Source organism: Narcine bancroftii, unplaced genomic scaffold (genome assembly GCF_036971445.1).
Source record: "Narcine bancroftii isolate sNarBan1 unplaced genomic scaffold, sNarBan1.hap1 Scaffold_166, whole genome shotgun sequence".
Lineage (NCBI taxonomy): Eukaryota > Metazoa > Chordata > Chondrichthyes > Torpediniformes > Narcinidae > Narcine > Narcine bancroftii.
Genome location: NW_027211901.1, coordinates 2,454,960 through 2,477,638, shown reverse-complemented (window position 1 = coordinate 2,477,638; position 22,679 = coordinate 2,454,960). Strand labels below are relative to the sequence as shown.

Sequence of the window (22,679 nt, the reverse complement as noted above, 5' to 3'; positions counted from 1 at the left end):
CGTTATCAGATGTGGAAGGAAGATACTCTCAGACAGAGAAAGAAGCACTCAGACTTGTATGGGCCTGTGAGAGGTTCCATGCATATTTATACGGCATTGAATTTGAACTCATCACAGATCATAAGCCATTAGAGGTGATCTATGCACCTAGATCCAAACCATGTGCCAGAATAGAGAGATGGGTACTCAGACTACAACCCTACAAATATAAAGTGATCCACATTGCAGGGAAAACAAACATTGCAGATCCGCTGTCCAGATTGGTGAAAGATGGTGGTCCACAATCCAAGTCAGAATTGGGAACAGAAACAGAGAGCTTTGTACGCTTCGTAGCTATTCAGTCGACACCGAAAGCTGTGACTACGAAGGAAGTCGAGAGAATCCGAACGTGATCCAGAACTCATGGAAGTAAGAGACGAACTTTGTTGCATCGGACAGTGTGTATTAAGAGGTTGCAGATTGGTGATACTGCAAAGATTGAGACCGAAGATCGTATCCTTAGCGCATGAAGGACACCTAGGTATTGTTGGTACCAAGCAAAACCTCAGGACCAAGGTATGGTGGCCAGGTTGTGATAAGGACGCAGAGAAATTTGTTAAAACTTTTCACGGATGTCAAATCATAAGCAGGAGTAATCCGCCAGAACCGATCCGGAGTACGCAACTCCCGACAGGACCATGGATCGACGTAGCTGTTGATTTTCTTGGACCTTTTCCGACGGGTGAATCAATTATGGTAATGATAGATTACTACAGCAGATACTATGAGTACGTGGTGTTGAAGTCCACAACCACTGAAAAAACAATACAAGCGTTAGCGGAGATATTCGCAAGATATGGATTACCTGTTACATTATACTCTGACAACGGTCCACAATTCATTTCAGAGACATTTGCGGAATACATGAGGACCACAGGTATCCACCATCATAAAGTAACTCCGAAATGGCCGCAAGCCAACGGGGAAGTAGAGAGACAAAATCAGTCCATTGAAAAACGATTGAGGATTGCACACGCAGAAGGACAAAATTGGCGAGAAGCATTGCTATCTTATGTGGCTGTCTATCGAGCAACGCCTCATGCAACCACTGGAAAAAGTCCTGCAGAAGCATTTTTTGGGAGAAAAATCCACACAAAAATGCCAGAAATAAAGGAAATCGAGACAACCAGGAGATGAGGGACCACGATGCTGAAAAGAACGGTGCAGCAAAGCTGTACACAGATTCGAAACGTGGAGCTAGGTACTCAGACATCATGCCAGGAGATAATGTTCTAGTGGGGCATGAAACTGGTGGTAAGCTAGACACACCTTATTACCATCAACCCTATACTGTCGTATCCAGAAGTGGCAGTATGGTGACAGTCAAGTCTCCAACTGGAGTCCTGTATAAGAGAAATGTATCAGGTGTAAAAAGGTACCAGTCCAGAGATACATCGAGCGAAGAGGTTGAAAGGCCAATACGAGATGCTGAAACTGAGAGACCTGATGATGTTCCAGAGGCAGTTACCAGCACTCCTGATGAATTGACTAGAGCGCCAGAAACACCCGAAGCCGTGGCGAGCAGTATTTTCGACGGTGAGAGTGAACAACCGAGAAGCGACGACAATATCACAAGCAGGCCGAAACGAAACTGGAAAGTGCCCAAACCATACGAAGACTTTGTGCCATAGTTTTAATAAGAACTTTGGGACAGTATTTTAATCTTATATCATAAAGTGCATGTATGAGTGCTGTAGGAAGTAAATTTTATGTAGTTGAGTTATAGTATTACCATTAGTTACGATGTTTGTATGTTTCCGAGGGATATTGGTAAGTGAAGGTAAAGTTTATTTCTGATTAAAGGAGGGATGTCATGATAATGAATATGTATGAGATGTACCGGAAGTCACGTGGTATGAGAGAGAGATAAGAGCACAAGCAGGAGAACAAAGGAAACTGGAGAATAAAGACTCGGAGAAGTTTACCTGATAAAACTTGTGTTTGATGTTTTATTAACTACACATTTCGGGCCACAAATGTGACAGTGCTGAACATTGGGAAATACATGGAAGAGTGTGGAAAAGATGGAGGACTGATGTGGATAAGAGAGGAACAATGGGGAACATCTAGAAAAGGGTGGGGAACAGTGTGAAACATTGGGGAATATGGGGAACAGTGGGAAACAGATGGGGGACTGATGTGGAATATAGGATAACATTGGTGAACAGTCAGGAATGGTGGTGAACAGATGTGGAACAGTGGGAAAAATGGGAAACAGTGGGGATCTGTGGGAAAAATGGGGAACAGTGAGGTAAAAATGGAGAACTGGGGAAAATTGGGAAAAAAAGGGCAAAAGTGAGGAATAGTTGGGGAAAAGTGTGGAACCATTGGGAACATTGCAGAACAATTGGGAACAGAAGACAATATTGGGGAGCAGGGGGAACAATGAGGAAATAGTAACAGATGGGGAAAGTGGGGAACACTGCAAAACAGATGACAACAGAGGGGAACAAAAGGGAGCAGGTGGGAAACTGCTTGAAAACAGTTGGGATCGGTGGGGAACAGTGCAGAACAGTTAGGGAACAGGTGAAGAAAAGTGAGGTACAGTGAAGAATTGTGGGGAACAGATGGGGAACACTGGGAAAAATGGGGAACAATGGGAATCAGTGGGGAACAGTTCGGCGACAGCTGGAGAACAGTGAAAAACTGTGGCGAACATACGTCGAACAGTAAGTAACAGTGTGGAACAGTAAGTAACAGTGTGGAACAGTGAGGAACAGTTGTGAAAATGAGGAATTGTGGGAAACAGTGGGAATTACTGGGGAACGGTGGGGAAAAGTTGGGGAACAGGTGAAGAACTGAAGGGCAACAGTGTGGAAGAATGCAGAACAGTAGGGGAAATGGGGAACAGTGTGGTACAGTGGGGAACAGTGGGGAACAGTGAGGAACTGTGGACAGTTGAGAACAGTGGGGAACCGTGTGGAACAGGGGGGACAGCTGGAGAACAGTGGGAAACAGTTTAGAACTGATGGGGAACATTGGGGAATGTGGGGAACAGATGGGGCACTGACGTGGAACATAGGGGAACACTGGAGAACAGTTGGAAACCTTGGTGAACAGATGTGGAACAAAATAGGAGAAATGGGATACAGTGGGGAAAAGTGGGAACAGTAGGGAACAGGTGTGAAACAGTGGAGAACAGTGGAAATAATGGGGAACAGTGGGAAAAATGGGAAACAGTGCGGAACCGATGGGAAACAGTAGGGAACCGTGGGGAACATATAGGGAAGAGTGGGGAACATTGCAGGACAATAGGAAATGGAGGGGAATATTGGGGAGCAGGGGAGAACAATGAGGAAAGGGGAACAGATGGGGAACACTGCAGAATCAATGAGAATAGAGGGTAGAGGGTAACAAAAGGGAATGGTACAACTGATGGGAAACAGTGGGGTCAGATGGGGACTGAAGGGGAACAGTGGGAAACCGTGGGGAACAGTTGGGAAACTGCTGGGGAACATTTGGGATTGGTGGGGAACAGGTGAAGAACAGTGGGATACAATGTGGAAAAGGGGGGAACAGCTAGAGAACAGTGGTGAGCAGTGTGGAACAGAAGGCGAACAGTGGAGAGCGGTGGGGGCAAACAGTGGGTAACTGAGGACAAATGTGGGAACAGTGAGGAGCAATGGGGAACAGCTGGAGAACAGTGAGGAACCATGGGGAACAGGTGGGAAACCTGGGAAACAGTTGGGATTGGTGGGGAATAGTGCGCACAGTTGGAGAACAGGTGAATAAGAGTGGGGTACAGTGAAGAACTGTGGGGAATGGATGTGGAACAGTAGGGTACAGTGGGAAAAATGGGGAACAGTGGGGAACAAAGGGGAGCAGTGCTGAACAGTTCGGGAACAGCTGGAAAACTGAGGGGAACAGTGGGAAGCAGGGGAACAGTGTGAAACAGATGGTGAACAGTGGAGAATGGGGGGAACAGTGGGGTACAGATGGAAAAGAGATGGAGAAGAGTGAGGACCCATGAGGAACAGGTGGGAAACAGCTGAGAAACAGTAGGGATTGGTGGGTAACAGTGGAGAACCATTGGGGAACAGTGAAGAACTGTGGGGAACAGATGGGAAACAGATGAGCATCAGATGGGCAACAATGGGGAACAATGGGGTACAGAGGGTAACAGTGGGGGGACTGTTGGGGAACAGTGTGGAACATTGGGGAATATGGGGAATATTGGTAAACGGTGCAGAACATTGGGGAAAATGGGGAACAATTGGGAACAGATGGGGGACAGATGTCGAATATAGGCAAACATTGGGGAACAGTTGGGAACATTGTCGAACAGATGTGGAACAATGGCAAAGATAGGAAAAGTGAGTAACAGGTTTAAAACAGTTGTGGAACAGATGGGGAACAGTGTGGAACCATGGAAAACTGGTGGGAAACTGCTAGAAAACTGTTGGGATTGGTGGGGAACAGTGGGGAAAAGTTGGTGAACAGATGAAGAACAGTGTGGTACAGTGAAGAACTGTGGGGAACAGATGTGGAAGAGCTGGAGATCAGTGGGAACAGGGAAAAACTGTGTGGAACTGATAGGGTACATTGGGGAACAGTGCAGAACATTGGGAAATATGGGGAACAGTGGGGAACAGATGGGGGACTGATGCGGAATATAGGGGAAGAATGAGGAACAGTCGTGAACAGTGGGAAACAGTGGAGAATAGTGGGAAAAATGGGCAACAGAGTGGAACAGATGGGGAAAAGTGTGGAACCGTGGGCAGCACAACAGGACAATGGGGAATGGATGTTAATATTGGGGAGCAGGGGGGAATATTGCTGAACAGAGGGGAACAAAAGGGAGCGGTGGAACTGATGGGGAACAGTGGACATCCATGGGCAACAGGTGGGAAACTGCTGGGAAACACTTGAGATTGGTGAGGAACAGTGGGGAAAAGTCAGGGAACAGGTGAAGAACAGTGGGGAACAGTGGTGAACTGTGGGGAACAGATGTGGAACAGTGGGGATTAGTAGGAAAAATGGGGAACAGTGGGGAATAGCTGGAGAACAGTGGGACACTGATGGGGAACAGTGGGGAAACGTGGGGAAGAGGTGGGAAACTGCTGGGAAGCAGTTGGGATTGGTGGAAACATTGGGGAACAGGTGAGGAACAGTGGGGAACAGTGAAAAGCTGTGGGGAACAGATGTGGAACAGTTGAGTACAGTGGGAAAATGGGGTACAGTGAGGAAAATTGGGAAAAATGGGCAACAGTGGGGGACAGTTTGGAAACAGCGGGAGAACAGTGGGGAACAGTGAAAAACTGTGGGACCAGATGTGGAACAGTAGGGAAGAGTGAAAAAATGGGTAACTGTGGGGAACAGATGGGGTACAGCTGGAGTACAGTGGGGAACAGTGAAGAACTGTGGGGGAACAGTGGGGAACAGAGGGGAAGAATGAGTCAGTGGGGAACAGAGGGTAACAGGGGAGAGCAGTGGGGAACATTTGGCGAATATTGGAGAATGTGGGGAACAGTGGTAAAAAGTGTGTGACAGGTGGGGAACAGTGGGGAACACGGACAAAAGTTGGGGAACTGTACTCTATGGAGGGCAACAGTGGGGAAAATTGAGGAATGGAAGGAAGGGATGGTGAACAATGGAGATCTCTGTGGAACAGTGAGCAACAGAGGGGAATAGTGGGGAACAGATAGCAAACTGTGGAGAATGGGAGAACAGTGGAGAAAAGTGGGGAACAGATTTGGAAATGAGGGGAACAGTGGGGAACCATGGTGAACAGTGGTGAAAAGTGGGGAACTAGAGGGAAACAGCAGGTTGAACAGTGGGGAATAGGTGTGGAATAGGTGAGGAACAGTGGGAAACAGTTTAGAACAGATAGGGAACTGATGGGGAACTCTGCGGACTTGTGGGGAACTGTTGGAAGGGCAGGAAGGTACCATATATACAGATTTGGAGTGGTACACACATTTGGGAAAATTTGGAAAGAATGAAGGATGACAACAGCAAGAGGAAAAGAACTGACTCATGAGCAACTAATTGAAAATACTTTGGAAGCATTAATCAAACTAGAAAGAATTGCCACAGTACATGTACCAGGACATCAGAAGGGAAACTCACCAGAAGCACGAGGAAATCGGATGGCTGATGAACTGGCCCGACAAGCAGCACGATCAGGAACAGTGCATTCACATGATGGCTCTGATACCTCTCAGAGAAGGGCTGAAGAAGGTCCTATCTTTTCCCTCCCTGAAGAAGAACAAATGGAAAAGATGGGAGCAAAAAAGACGGAAAATGCTGGCTCCCCGATGGAAGACAACTGTTAAATAAAGAAATCACCCCGCAGATACTAGGGGAACTGCACTCACGCTCCCACTGGGGAGCGCAAGCACTGTGTGATGCATTCTTACGAACTTATGCCTGCAGAGGAGTCTATATCCTTGCAAGACAGACAGTGAACCGCTGTGTGTTCTGTTTAAAGGTTAATAAGAAAGTTATGAAAGCTATGCCTGGAGGAGGACAACCTTTACCAATCTGGCCATTTCAGCGGATACGTGGATTTCACCGAACTCCCTAAGGTCCAGCGATGGAAATTTCTACTAGTAGTAGTGGACCACTTCACGTGATGGGTGGAAGCGTTCCCCACTGTCAATGCCACTGCACAAGCATATAATTCTGGAACAAATTGAACTCTGAAATGGAACAGCCGAATCCATCAATTCAGATCGCGGAAAGCACTTCGCTTCTAAAATTCACAGCCTGGTCTGTGAAACCTTAGGTATAAAATGGAAGCTGCATACACCAAGGCATCCAGAGTGGAACAAATGAATGCCACTTTAAAAATGCAAATTACAAAACTAAAAGAATAGACTAAATTACCTTGGACCAAGTGCTTAACAATAGCTCTTTTCAGAATTCAGCCAGCCCCATGACAAAACATTAAATATCCCCTTACGAGATGTTATTTGGACTCCCATATTTGGGGGGGATAGAAGGAATACCTACAGTCAAAAATAATGATGTGTTTTTAAGGAACTATTTACTGCTAGTCTCTCATTCTCTTGTAGATTATAAAGCTAAGGGTCTGCTGGTGCAGAGCCCTCCTCTAGATTTCCCTATCCACTCTGTGAATGCTGGTGACTGGGTCCTGATCAATTCGTGGAAAGAAGAAAAGCTTCAGCCCCAGTGGAATGGACTATATCTAGTACTATTGACCACAGAAAAAGCAGACTAAACAATGGAAAAGTGATGGACACATGCTAAAAGTTAAATAAATGGGACCCAACAGTATCAGATAGATGTTTTCACTGTCAGAAGGAAATGGGAACAACAGTACATTTCAATTTGGGCATGTGAGAAAGTGGAAAAGTTTTGGGAAGATCTAAATCAGGTATTAAATAAAATCACAAAAAATAACATAGCAAAAAATCCAGAGATCTTACTTCTAAGTAATATAAGAAGTAAAGAATGTGGCCTCAATTTGGATGAAGTGCAAAAAAGATTTATTATGATAGTCTTAGCTGAAGCAAAAAAATGTACAATGTCAACCTGGAAATCAGAAGATCGCCTAAGAATACAGCAATGGTACATTGCCCATTCAGAGCCAGCTCTTCAGCGCTTGACGTCCTGCTTTGCGGAAACTGCCAAAATGTTTGGCCTGGAAGTCAGCCTGAAGAAAACTGAGGTCCTCCATCAGCCAGCTCCCCACCATGACTACCAGCCCCCCCACATCTCCATCGGGCACACAAAACTCAAAACGGTCAACCAGTTTACCTATCTCGGCTGCACCATTTCATCAGATGCAAGGATCGACAATGAGATAGACAACAGACTCGCCAAGGCAAATAGCGCCTTTGGAAGACTACACAAAAGAGTCTGGAAAAACAACCAACTGAAAAACCTCACAAAGATAAGCGTATACAGAGCCGTTGTCATACCCACACTCCTGTTCGGCTCTGAATCATGGGTCCTCTACCGGCACCACCTACGGCTCCTAGAACGCTTCCACCAGCGTTGTCTCCGCTCCATCCTCAACATCCATTGGAGCGCTTACACCCCTAACGTCGAAGTACTCGAGATGGCAGAGGTCGACAGCATCGAGTCGACGCTGCTGAAGATCCAGCTGCGCTGGATGGGTCATGTCTCCAGAATGGAGGACCATCGCCTTCCCAAGATCGTGTTATATGGCGAGCTCTCCACTGGCCACCGTGACAGAGGTGCACCAAAGAAAAGGTACAAGGACTGCCTAAAGAAATCTCTTGGTGCCTGCCACATTGACCACCGCCAGTGGGCTGATAACGCCTCAAACCGTGCATCTTGGCGCCTCACAGTTTGGCGGGCAGCAACCTCCTTTGAAGAAGACCGCAGAGCCCACCTCACTGACAAAAGGCAAAGGAGGAAAAACCCAACACCCAACCCCAACCAACCAATTTTCCCTTGCAACCGCTGCAATCGTGTCTGCCTGTCCCGCATCGGACTTGTCAGCCACAAACGAGCCTGCAGCTGACGTGGACTTTTTACCCCCTCCATAAATCTTCGTCCGCGAAGCCAAGCCAAAGAAGACATGGAAATGAATAAATGTATTCCATTGGAAAAATAACATATAATTTAATAAATATCATCACAGTTTTTGAACAAATTTGGGAACCGTACATGGAACACAACAGAGAGGTCCTACCGCGGACTTCCACCCCCTAAAATGACAGAATGAGAAGAAGATGAAATAAACTGACCCAGTCTGTAAAAGTAGATGACACAATTTTCTTGCTTATTTCATTGTGTGATGACATTTTTTAATGGGTTTATTGTATTGTATATGTTGAATGTTTAGTGGGTGGGGAGGGGGTGGGAAGGAGGGAGGGAAGGGAGGGGGGAAAAGGGGAAAAATGACACTGTATATATTCAAGAGGAAAATGTTTGTGTGTATTTTGGTCAATATGGATCATAGTGTGAAAAATAAAAACTTTAAAAAAAAGAATAAAGGGACCATTGGATCCACCACCAGCCAAAGAAGTAAGGAAAGAGGAGTAAAAAGGAACAGAAAAGAAAAGTACAATAATGAAACTTTTACGTTTACTATTTCAATTCGACATACATATAACTTTGTGTGTTGAACCTTAAAATTCTTTTATCTCTCTATGTACTAATTATGCTAAGAACCAAAATCAAACAGATTGTTGGGTATGTGTGAAAATGCCACACCATGGCAAGTCAGGAGTCCCCTTAGTAGCAGTCCCTCTCTCCCTACATGTATTATTTGATATATATACCTTGTCCAGCAACAGTGATCCAACCACTGAAGATAAATAAAAAGGGTGGTCGATACGACCAAAACCAACAAAGTCACCAACTACTCAGTCTGGAGTGTTGCTTCCTTTTGAGGAACCAACTAGGAGTTTCCAATTGCATGCAGAATTGGACCGTCACACGATTGCGAATCCCGCACCCTGTAAATGGCACATATTGGGTGTGTGGATGTTAAATTTATTCATAGTTACCTGGGGAAAAGGAATGTTGGAATCAGACAAAAGGATTTAAATTGACCCATACACCTAAAGGTTGGAGTGGATGCCTACCTGGCCTACTTAATTCCCCATGTCCCTGATCTTAACCAGCTATCTGTATTAGGCTCATCCCATGGGAAAAAACAAAAGGGTGACTGAAGGCGATCGTCTCATGTGGATGTTTTTCCCAACATTTGGAGCCGCATGAAGGGCGGTTGAAATTCAAGAATGAGCAGCCACCCTAGATGAACTAGTAAATGATACGAACCTGGTGCTTGGGGAAGTCCAATCCCAAGTCCGGGCAATAAATACAGAAATGGACACCATGCAACTCACAGTCCTCCAAAAACACATGGCCCTTGGCAGAGAGAGGGGGGACTTGTGCTTTAATTGGTTCTGAATGTTACATATACATCCCGGATGAATCAGCTAATATCTCAGATTTGGTGGTCCATATTAAAAAGTATAGAGATAAGATCCAGGAGGCTCGAGATAAATATGAAAAAGGAGGTGATTGGACATGGGGAGATTGGAATTTCGGAGGTTGGGGGCCATGGCTTACTAAATCTGGTTGAATGATTCTAGTGGGCTTATTGATTGGATCAGCCATCCTACGATATTTTATCACGAGATTCATTTGCTCAGCTACTGGAGTGAAGCAGATGGTATTAAAAAAATCCCATGGCAGATGAACAACGACAAATTCAACTCATGTTACAATTTGAGGAAACAAAAGGTGAACAATAATGCAGTTTAATCAGAAATACATGATAACGAGAAAAAAGGAGGAATTGTGAAAAACAGTTGAATATGATTAAACTCGCTCCATTCTGTGAAAAATGATGGAATGCAAAGTATGTAGATAAGAGCTTGAGAGTAGACAGTACTAGCCAGTGGGCCCCTTCTTATCTCAAGCCCCAAGGATGCAAGGAACTGGTTCAGGTTGGTACAGTGACCTAAGGTAGTCTATAGCTCGTACTGCGATTGCCTCATAGAGACATGAACAGGCAATGTATGGATTGATGGAAGGGAGAAGGAGAATGTTGTAATATATTGGGATTCTGAATGGAAGAAGGTAAATGAAGGTGAGGTGATGTTGAACGCGGGACTGTAGAAAAGAGTGATGATTCTGAACTTCCGGTATGTCTCCAGATCAGGGACACCCGACTCTGCAGACTCGAAATAAAGATGAACCTGTTCTTCAAAACTTTGTCTCCAGAGAAAGGATTGTGAACACTTTATATTTCACGGTGGGGAATGGATGGTGAACAGTGGAGTAGTGTGGGAAACAGTGTGGAAAAGTGGGGAACAGTTGGAAAACAGATGAGCTTCTGATGGTCAACAATGGGGAACCATGGGGTACGTTGGGGAACAGTGCAGAACATTGTTCCCCACAGTTCTCCTTTCCACATTATACCCGCTGCTCCCCACTATTCCCCTCTGATCCCAATTGTTCTACAGTGTTCCCCCCGGTTCCACACTGTTCTCTAGCTGTCTCCCCGGTTCCATACTGTTCCCCACGGTTCCCAAATTTTCCCCACTGTCATGCATTATTCCCACTGTTCCCCACTTTTGCCCTCTGTTCCCCATTTAACCCACTGTTCCCCATCAACTGTTCCACACTGTTGCCCATTTTTCCCAATGTTCTCCACTGCTCCCCATATATACCTCTGTTCCCCAGTGGTTCACGCCTGTTCCTCACTATTCCCCACAGTTCCCCACTTTTCCCCTCTGTTCTCCACTGTGCCCCTCTGTTCCCCAGCTGTTTCCCATCTGGGGGAAGAATGAGGAGCAGTGGGGAACAGAGGGGCACAGTGGGGCACAGTGGATAACAGGTGACGAAAAGTGGAAAACAAGCAAGTAACAGTGGACAAATGTTGGTAACAGATGGGGAACAGCTGGGAACAGAGGGGAAAAGTTGGGAACAGTGGGGAATAGTTGTGGAACAGTGGGGAACAGTGGGATAAATGTGGAATGGGGACAGCTGGAGAACAATGGGGAACAGGGTGGAACAGATGCAGAATATTGGGGAAAAATAGTGAACAGTGTGGAGCAGGGTGTTCAAATGGAGAACACTATGGAACAGTGGGGAACTGAAGAACTAAGGGGAAGAGGGGAAGAATGAGGAACAGAGTGGCACAGTGGGGAGCAGTGTAGAACAGGGGGGAAGATTGGGGAAAATGGGCAACAGGGCAGAAACATAGAAACATAGAAGATAGGAGTAGGAGTAGGTCATTCGGCCCTTCGAGCCTTCTCCACCATTCAATGAGATCATGGCTGATCTTAAAGTTCAGTACCCCGTCCCCGCCTTCTCTCGTAACCCCTAATTCCCTTATACTCAAGAAATATATCTAATTCCCTCTTAAATATATTCAATGAACCTGCCTCTACTGCTCTGTGTGGCAATGAATTCCACAGAATCACCACGCTCTGGGTAAAGAAATTCCTCCTCATCTCGGTTCTAAATGGTTAGCCTATTATCCTCGAACCATGGCCCCGGGTTCTGGACTCCCCCACCATTGGAAACATCCCTTCCGCATCCATTCTGTCCAGTCCTGCCAGAATTTTATACGTCTCTATGAGATCCCCTCTCAATCTTCTAAACTCTAGCGAGTACAATTCCAAATTGTGCAATCTTTCCTCAGAAGTTATTCCTGTCATTCCAGGTATCAGCCTGGTGAATCGCCTTTGCACTCCCTCCATTGTAAGAACATCCTTCTTCAAAGATAAGGCGACCAAACCTGCACACAATACTCCAGGTGTGCTCTCACCAGGGCTCTGTACAACTGCAGTAAGGAATCCTTATTCCTATACTCAAATCCTCTTGATATGAAGGCCAACATACCATTTTCCTTTTTAACCGCATGCTGTACCTGCATGCTCACCTTCAGTGACTGGTGCACAAGAACCCCTAGATCTCTCTGCACTTCCCCATCTCCCAATCTATTGCCATTCACATAGTAATCTGCCCTCTGGTTTGTGTTACCAAGGTGGATAACCTCACATTTATCCACATTGTAGTGCATTTGCCATGTATCTACCCAGTCCCCCAATTTATCCAAATCACACTGGAGCTTCCTGACCCCCTCTTCAGTGCACACAACCCCTCCTAGCTTAGTGTCGTCTGCAAATTTGGAGATATTACATCCAATCCCCTCATCTAGATCATTAATGTAAATTGTGAACAGCTGGGGTCCCAGTACAGATCCCTGTGGCACCCCACTGGTCACCGCCTGCCACTCAGAAAATTAGCCGTTTATCCCAACTCTCTGTCTTCTATCTGCCAGCCAGTTATCAATCCACATAAATACCTTCCACCCCCAATCCCATGAGCCTTGATTTTGCATGCCAGTCATTTATGTGGAACCTTATCGAAGGCCTTTTGGAAATCCAGGTACACCACATCCACTGGCTCTCCCCCATCTATTTTACCTGTCACCATCTCAAAGAATTTCAATAGATTTGTCAAGCACAATTTACCTTTTGATTCTCTCCGATCCCTTCTCTGCTAGTCATATGCTCCGCTATTGCATCCATTATTAAGGATGTAAGGCTCACCGGCCTATAATTCCCCACATTTTCTCTACCCCCCTTTTTAAATAGTGGGGTAATATTAGCTACCCTCCAATCCATGGGTACTGATCCTGAGTCTATTGAGTTCTGGAAAATAATTCTTAAAGCATCTGCTATCTGAATGTCCACTTCTTTAAGTACCCTAGGATGTAGATTATCAGGCCCTTGGGATTTATCGGCCTTCAATCCCTTCAATTTCCCCAAGACCATGTCCTTAGAGATACTGATTTCTTTCAGCTCCTCCCTTGCATTAGTGTCTATGTTTCTCAACATCCTTGGGAGGTTATTGTATCCTCTCTTGTGAAAAACAGAACTAAAGTAAGAATTTAATTGGTCTGCCATTTCCTTATTCCCCATTATATATTCCCCTGATTCTGCCTGCAAGGGACCTACTCAGGATTTCACCAATCTTTTCCTCTTGACATATCTATAAAAGCTTTTGCAGTTGGTTTTTATGTTTGCCGTAAGCTTACTTTCATAATTTATTTTTGCCTTCTTGATTAATCCCTTTGTCCTCCTTTGTTGCACCTTGAACTGTTCCCAGTCTTCGGATTTGGTACTTTTTTTGCCCAATTGATATGCTCTCCCTTTGGACCTAATGCTGTCTCTAATTTCCCTTGTTATCAACGGTTGAGTCACCTTTCTTGGTTTATTTTTATGCCAAACCAGTATAAACGATTTCTGCAATTCTTCCATTAGATCTTTGAATGCTTTCCATTGTCTATCCACCGTCAACCCCCCCCCCCCCACCATAAACCACCCAATCAATCTTACTCAACTCCCGTCTCATACCATCATAATTCCCTTTATTTAAATTCAGGACCTTAGTCTCGGTTTTAATTTCTTCACTCTCCATGTCGAGTGAGAATTCGATCATATTGTGATCGCTCCTACCCAAAGGGCCTCGTACAACAAGATTGCTGAATAACCCCTTTTCATTGCATAATACCCAGTCTAAAATGGCCTGCTCCCGAGTTGGTTCCTCGACATATTGGTCTAGATAACCATCCCGTAAACATACAAGGAATTCCTCCTCCTCAGTATTTTTACTAATTTGGCTAGTCCAATCGATATGTAAATTAAAGTCTCCCATGATGACAACTGTTCCCTTATTGCACGTTTCTCTAATTTCCCTTATTATGCCTTCCCTCACCTCTACATTACTATTTGGAGGCCTATATACCACACCCACTAATGTTTTCCACCCCTTGCTATTCCTCAGTTCTACCCATATAGATTCCGTATCTTCTGAGTTAATATCCTTCCTGTCAATTGTTTCGGTTCCTTCTCTCACCATCAAAGCTACCCCACCCCCTTTTCTTTCTTGTCTACCCCTCCTAAATATTGTATACCCCGGGATGTTAAATTTCCAGGCTTGCCCACCTTGCAGCCATGTTTTGTAATCCCAATCAAATCATATTTGTTTGTCTCAATTTCCACAGCCAATTCATCTACCTTGTTCCGAATGCTTCTTGCATTAAGATATAAAGCCTTCAGATTTGCTTTTTTCACCCTCCTTGCTCTTTCTGATTTTTACTTTCGCTGCCTAACCCAACTTTTCCTATTTTATCTTTCCTGTCCTTTGCTTATCATACAGGTTCCCATCCCAGTGCCAAATTAGTTTAAACCGCATCCGACGGCTGCACCAAACCTAGCTGCCAATATATTGATCCCTTTTGGGTTTAGGTGTAACCCATTCTTTTTGTAAAGGTCATGCCTTCCCCAAAACTTGGAATGGCAGTTCCATTCACTGCTCTCAGCGTCAAGTGCTGTTTTTTGAGTCCTTTCAAAATAGGTCGGCAAACTAAGTTCAGCACCTGTGTCTACAAGAAATTTGTGCTTGCCCGCATCATCCTGAAGATACAATAGGCCTGTATATATGCCAGCTTCCGGCTCTCTCGTTCCCTGACTTCTTTTTGTGGTAGGTACATGGTTGGACGCATTTATGGGCATAGTTTCACCAGAGGCGATGGTAAAAATACCACTCTCGATGTACATCAGCATGTTCCTCTTTCTTGGTTTGGACTGCAGATACTGGAGTTTGGTAGGATGTGGGAGATGCTTCTGCAACTGAAACAGGATGTATTGGGGCAGACTCTTGTGTAGGAGTACGATAGAGCCTGTCAGCCTCTTGAGCCACGTCATGAAGATGGCGACAATCCATGTTACCAATGTGTATCGCCATGTGAGCGGGAAGTTTTGACAGAAATAAGGCTTCAAAAAGCAGACAATGGGAAGGACCATCTGACAATGCCAACATCTCATTCATCAGGTCTGATGGATTCTCGTCAGTTTGGCCTCCCATGTTCAAATCCACGTTCATCAAGTAAGTTCCAATGTGTCAAGAAGAAACTGCCGGAACCTGGTGCCCTGGTTTTCTGCCGGAGGATGAGCAATAAACTTGCTTACTCACAATGCAGTGGCCATGCCCAATGTAATCACGACATGCCAAAATTTTGTGTCTCCCGCCGTTATAACCCAAAAATGAAACTGGGTTTCAGCTTGAAGAAACCAAATATGTGGCTGATGTGTTCAGAAAGGAGGCAAATGAAGCCCAACTGCATTAACTGTCATGGCGGCGGCAGTTGTTGCCGTGTTGAAATGTCTTCCTTTTCCATTATGATTCAAATTCGTTAAATCTTAACTTCGGGATCACCAATTTGTAACAGCTACTAAATAAAGGCAAACACACACAAAGGTAGTCAACTCAAGACTGGTTTATTGCAGACATACAGATCTTTTATTCCCTGCATGTTAATGAGTTCATTGGCGAACAGCTGCTGGACCATCACGTTAAAGCTATAAGCTTTATAGCCCTGGGCCTTCATCTGATCCACTCGCTGTACTTTGGCGCCCAGCACTGTTAGCCCACAATGTGTCAGGTAAGTCTGTGAACTGACGGTGGTGCCCTCTACAACCTGTTTTAGTTTCACCCATGTATGCCTGTCTAAGAGTCTCTTAATTTGGGTTAGTTAAGTTAAAGTTTCATTCTATTTTCATGTTTAAAGTTGATTAAAAATAACTTCTGTTTTAAAAGCCACCTGTCTTGGTGAATGTCTTTTGCTGCCTGGTTTTGGGGTCCTTTGGGCTCGTAACAATATCTGCTTAGATAATGACATTGGGCCTGTTCAAAGCAGGAAATGGCTTCTACTAGCAGGAGTTTCTATTTGAGGAAAAATATTGATAGGTGGCTGGCCACATATGTTTCCTAAAAATTAATACCCTCTCCCTCCCTAAACCACATTCAGCCCCGTGACATCTTTCTCCATTGCATTACTGGGACAACCAAGGACCTGACCCACTTCCCATCTCTCCTTTCAATGCCAATATGGCAGCTGCCATTAAGAACAGACAAATTACATTTTAATTCAGCAAGCAAGATAAAAATCATCCTGACATCCTGCTTAAAAAGAAGGGTAAACAAACCTTCCTAATTTTGTCACTTCATTTTAATTTTGATTCACATGGGGCATTAGTAAAAAGTGTCCCATCCATTTCGTCACCAAATTATGAGTAGAATCATGATCGCCATTCATGAAAACACATAACCTTCAATGTTACACAGATAATCTAGGAAGAATTCTGTAATAAAAGTAAATGAAACATTGAAAGAATTTCCCCCGTTATAAACACTGAGATTGTAGCACGCCAAGCGACCAGGTGAGTCCAAGATGGCACGGACTCCCCTTCATTGCCAAGAAGGTGCCCGCGCCAAGTGCCATGTGTGGATTGAGGAGCCCTTCACTCCGCGTAGCAGCCAGAGAGTGACGTCACGATGCAATGACGTCACTGCTTGATGTCAAGGGGTGCGTCACCAGAAGTGGGCGGGCCAGCGAGCACATGTGGGGAATTTAAACCAGTAAAGCCAGTCTTTGTTTTACACTACCTTGTGTGGACTTCTCTTTATTTGGTAGCGCTGCCGCAGCGGATGCTACAAGGTGATAACTTCTTACTTGCTGCAACCAAACAGATCTGCAAGATACACCAACCTAAATAGAAAGCATGACCAGAAATTCCAGAGATCATAAATTCAAAAGGTGGTGAAATCTTTACGCTGTATTGTTAACACCAAAGTCCCTCTATTTTTCAAGGCATTCGGACAAGTAACTGAGAAATATTACATTTTAAACAAGGTACGTCAGGATCAGAAGGGTTGGAACATTATTGTTCAAGTGACACAACTTTAAAAAATAACATCTATCTTGATGAAGAATGTGATCCTACATCAGGAAAAACGGATGGAATCAGACACATTCTATGAGCATTGGGAAGCAAAGAAAAGGGATTGGTTTTCCATCCGTTCCGAATCGACCCAATGTCCCGACAGGTCCTCCCCGACTTGCGACCGTCATGGAGACCGAATGATCAGACAGATACCAAAACGGTCGCAGGTCGGAGTTTTCCCCCCGTGTGAGGAGCCCTGAAGTCGAAGAGCATATTTTTAACATCAAATGATTTGCCAAATGAAAACAGAGACCTGTGCGGATTGAGTTTGTGACTCAGTGTCTCGGGTTCCATCGGCTGGGAGCAGCCATCTTAATTTATGTGCGCATGCGCGAGTCATCAGTTGGCGCTTGCGCAAAGGGTTCGCTTCGTGGCCGTCATTTGGCACATGCGTATCATCCGCACATGCGCAAACAGAACGCCAAGTGGCGAAACCACCGCGCATGCGCCAACCAAAAACGTCTAAATCTCCTTCTTGCCCCTCCTCCGCCCCCTGTCGCTGCTAGTTACCCCGCGGCCTCCGGCCTCGCCCTGTTGGCGCCATCAGGCCTCGCAACGACACCTCAGCTCCACCCAAACACCCTATCGGTACAGGCCTCTCACGGGTGGGTCCCGGCGTGCTGCTGGTCGCCCGCTTTCCCTGGACCGCGCGGCTGACGAAGGTCCCGGCAACTTCTTCCCGTTAGACCCGCTTTGACGCGACGGACCCCGAGGAGACAATGCCAAGGCCAAAATCCCGCCTCCTCACAGCAAGAGCCAATCAGCCCGCGAACCCGCCCATCAATCTAACCCTACTTGAGCATCCAAACCAATAGCGGCCTCACCGAATCAGCCCATTGGCTCGCGCAACTGAAGCAACCAATCAGCGAGCGATGGAACACATAGCCACACCCAATCAGCATCGCAAGACAGAAAAGAGAGGCAGTCGAAGAATCAGGAGACCCTTCGGCCCTTCCACTTTCAACTACCCCAACTATCAAATCATTGGGAAACACAGGATCACTTTGTGCTGGCTCCTGGATTCCTCTGATCTCAAGAAATACATTGTACCCCAACTACAAGGGAGACTATTTATTATCAATCGCTCCTTCATCTTTATTACCACTTCCAATTTAATGGAGGACACAAGTGGTTGTGTCAGCCAGCTGGACCGCCTCGGGGAACCTCATGGAGCAGGCAATCATGGTGAGAAGATAACTCGCCCCGTGGGAGGCCAGTAATGACCCTACAATGTCAATGTAGATGTGGCTGAACCTACGTGGTGCTGAGTTGAATGTCTGGGGGTGATGCCTTCACGTATGTATGATTTGAATGTCTGGGGTGATGCCTTCACGCATGTCTGCATTTTGGTCATCTGGCAGAGTGTGCAGGTCTTGGCCCAGTGACAACCTGTTTCCGGAGGCTCTGCAAGACGAACCTACTGACCGCCATTTTGACAGGATTGATGGCTGGGTGCGTTAGGTTTTGCATCTCATCAAAAAACTGTCATCACCATTCTGCCGGTACAATGAGGCGGGGTTTGCCATTGAAATGTCGCAGAGGAGCGTCTACTTACCAGGGTTGATGGCAACATCCTTCAGCCTGAGCCTTGAAACTGCTGTCCTGCATTGAAAGATCTCAGGGTCTTCCTGCCATCACCTGCCTAGGGCGAAATAGTCTATTCCCTGGGACAGGGCCTGGACAGACTTGATTGCGAGGTGAGGCAGTGCATCACCCATGATGTGTTGAATGTCTGTAGTGAACTCAGACTCATGTGAGAGGAGTCCAACACTTTATGGAAGGCAAAAGTTAACGGCTTCTGGTCCATGAAGACTCTGAATTGTCTACCTTCCAAAAAACAACTGAAGTTCCTGACTGCCAGGTACAGCACCAATTGCTCTCAACCAAAGGTGCTGTAGTTGAGTTCAGGTGGCCAGAGGTGTCTGCTAAAGAAGGCCAGGGGCTACCGTTGCCCTTCGATGAATTGCTCCAGTGTGCCTCGTACTGTTGTGCTGGAAGCATCTACTGTGCGAATTTGGGTGTTTCTGGCCTGGCGTGTACCTGAAGGGTGTTGTTGGCCAGTGCGTCCTTGGCCTTCTGGAACCTCTCCAAATTCTCATTGTCCCAGGTAATGTCTTTACCTTTCTCCACAAGATGCGGGCCACTACCGGTATGAATCGGTGATAAAAATTAATCGTACCAGTGAATTCCTACAACCCCTTCACTGTGGGGGGAGGTTTGTGGAAGCACTGAACAGCCTCTACCTTTTTAAGCAGGGGTTTAGTTATGTTCCTGTTGATTTGATGCCCCAAGAAATCGAACATTTCCAGCCTGAACTGGCACTAAGCAAGGTTTATAGTTAGTCCAAATTCCTGCAGACAGGCGCACAGTCACCTTAGATGGTCTCTGTTTAGCTTCATTGCCACCACTTTGACATCTTGTGGTAACTGCCACCCTCTGCTGTTGGAGAATATCCTCCTTGGTCTCAACCCTCAATGTGACTAAGAACCCCTGAAAGGCCCCTAATATTTTTGCCTTCATCACCACTCCTGGCAAGGCATTCCTGGCACCCACAACTCTGGGTAGATACCCCTGATATCTCCCCTAAACCTTCCTCCCTTTGCTTTGGGCAGATGTCATCATATTTGCTACCCCCATTTGGATTTCAGGCAGACCAAAGGGCATCTTTCACCGAGTTTCTGGTCTTCCAGCAGCTCTGGATGCTCTGCTCAGGGAACCACCCCTATGTATCCCATCGAGTCCTAGAGTCTCTATGTCAGCAATTCTCTGCTGACCACTGCCTGATGGCCTTGTGGTCAAAATTGTTTGTCGATCGAATTGTTCCGAGGAAGGAGATGTGGCAAAGTCCTGCTGACTGGGACATTGTGTGGCACCAGGGCCAGACAAATCTTTCGCAACACCTGAGCCAGGTAGAACCTCAGCACATAGCAGCTTTTGGTGTCCTTGCTCTTTGGTTCCACACACAGCCACACACAATGATGGCCATGCTGGTTACACCCTTGCCCCCGTTGATTGATGCCGAACATCGTCCTTCTCCAGACTCTACCCATTTTGGACCCCCACATGAATAGGAAGACTGTTTTGGGAATTGCCAGGGTGAAGGTGTGGGGATGGGCCACACCTGCCCCACGTGCAGCAGTACCGAGAGTTCCCTGCACCTTGCAACTTGCACCTTGCACCTGGTTATCAGGTTTTCGCCGATTGATAGAGTTGGGCATCTCTGTGGTTCTCGTTGTCTCCTGGATCTGAGGGGTCTCTGTACTGCTCCTGGTCTCCTGAAGCTGGGGGTCTCCAAAGTGCTCACCATCTCCTTGAGTTGGTGCATTTTTCTCCACCAGCCCCACATGACAACCAAGACCCCTGGATGGAGGGCAGAGGCACAGAGAGATCAGAGAGAACACGGGTAGTTTCAACAGGTTGGGGTCAATCCAGGTGCCTGATAACGGGAGGAAACCAAGGGGAAGGAGGAAGCAGGTCATTCGATAGCAGGACATTGCGAGAGAGTGGATTCCTCGGACTCTTGAGAAGAGAAGGCGCTGGTTGATCCATCGGTTTAGGTGGGAAGGGTATAGACATGGCAGCTGACTGGAATTGTCAGCAGGGTACTGACACCTGGTGGACGAGGGGAAGGAGGGTGCAGTGGTGTTCCGACGAGAGAGTGCTGAGGGAGAGGCAACATTGGTGGAACCTCAAGACAAGGGTCCCCTGATTATTTGCAGGAATGGGATTTGTAAAGAGACTCATAGATATCCAGCACAGAGCATCTTTGTCCCCCTGCCATCAGGAAGGAGATGTTGAGGAATAAAAGCAGAGCAGCCAGGCAGGGAATAGCTTCTTCTCACAGGCCGTGAGATTGACAAGGCAACATGAGCTGGATGGGAGCAAAGAATGAAAAAAGGGAGAGGAATATGGACTGATTACAACAGCCCGGCCAGCAGGAGAGAGGGGCTGAAGGGCCTGTTTGTGTGTTGTCTATCTGGACCAGCCTTTTGTGTTCAAGCTTTAAAAAGCCAACACATTTTTTAATTTAATTACAATGGTACAGAATGAATCAAGAGACAAGACGTCTGTCCAGCAGCGAGTGTCGAAGGCACTTCCTGAAATGGAGGCTCTAGAACCACAGGGAGGTTCTGGCTGCAATGAGGCCCAGCTTCTTCTGCAAGGTGGAGAGGAGAAGCAGGGGAAATGCAGGGGAACAGGTGGTGAGGGAGGGGGTAGGGATGCCTTCCTCCGTTCACCTCCCATTTCCTCTACCCCGTAGCCCTCCTCATTCCCCTGCCTGTTCCCCTCCCCAACCCCTCAACACCTGGACTGGTCCCAGCTGCAGAAGCGTGGCAACGACCACACACTTGTAATAGGTTGTCGGGACGCCGGTAGCAGGTTCTCCACCTCCCCTGACTGAGACGTTGGTTGGAGTCTAGAAGTTCTTCCTCTTGCTGAGAGAGATTTCCACCCCTCAGAGAGTCTCAGACCTCAGCAGTGGGACCATGGCTTATATTACCCAAAAGTTGTTTACTCATAGCTTATCTCTTAGAATAACTGATTTAATTATCTTCAAGGACTCCTGACAGTCTGCGACCAACAAAAGGCAACTGCATCTCTGGGCCTCATGGTGGAATTCAGATCATGTCTTCTGATTCACATCTATACATTCTTGCATAAGCTGGTCGAAATCCTCCATTACAGTTCCATAGAATGAACTTGTGATGTGATTTATAACCACTCTCTAACCTTGTTATGTGAGTGAGTCCCACATTCTGAACTTGTTATATCAGTGAGATCAACACTGAAAATGTTATGAGAGTGAGTTCCACGGTATAATCTTGTTTTCTTAGTGAATCCCACATTGTTAACATTATGTTAGTGAGTCCCACAGTGTAAACTTGTTATGTGAGTTATTTTCGCAGTGTGACCTGGTGATGTGAGTGTGTCCCACAGTTTGACATTGTTGTGTCAGTGAGTTCAATATTGAAAATGTAATGTTAGTGAGTTCCAGAGTGTAACCTGGTTATAACACTAACCTTGCTATGTGAGTCAGTTTAAAGTGTTATATTGTTATGGAAGTGAATTCCTCAGTGTCGTCCTTGTTTAGTTAATGAGTCTCAGAGTGTAACATTGGGATGTGAGTGAGTTCGACAGTATGACCTTGTTATGTGCGAGATTCCCACAATGTAAACTTGTTATGTGAGTGAGTTCCACAGTATAAACTTGCTATGTAGTGAGTTCCACAGAAACTGTAGAAGAAAAACTAGTTGTGAATTCCTTCCTCACTGCTGCAGTGTGGAACTCTGGTCAATAGTTCCAGACTGTTAAGTTGAAGTGAATTAATACAACTCCCCTGGATCACGTGATCTCTATTGCCAAATCAGCTTCCTGTAGAGCTTTTCAAAT

The 22,679-nt window shown here is 46.0% G+C and overlaps 1 protein-coding gene across 1 annotated transcript in view; it reads right to left on the bottom strand.

Annotated features, from left to right (window-relative positions):
• Positions 1-6,197, bottom strand: part of LOC138750556 (endogenous retrovirus group 3 member 1 Env polyprotein-like) — a 474,937-nt gene extending 468,740 nt beyond the window's left edge. Inside the window, exon 1 of the mRNA XM_069912655.1 lies at positions 6,109-6,197. The gene's annotated coding sequence lies outside the window, so the exon portion shown is untranslated. The remainder of the gene's footprint in view (positions 1-6,108) is intronic.
• Positions 6,198-22,679: the final 16,482 nt, after the last annotated feature.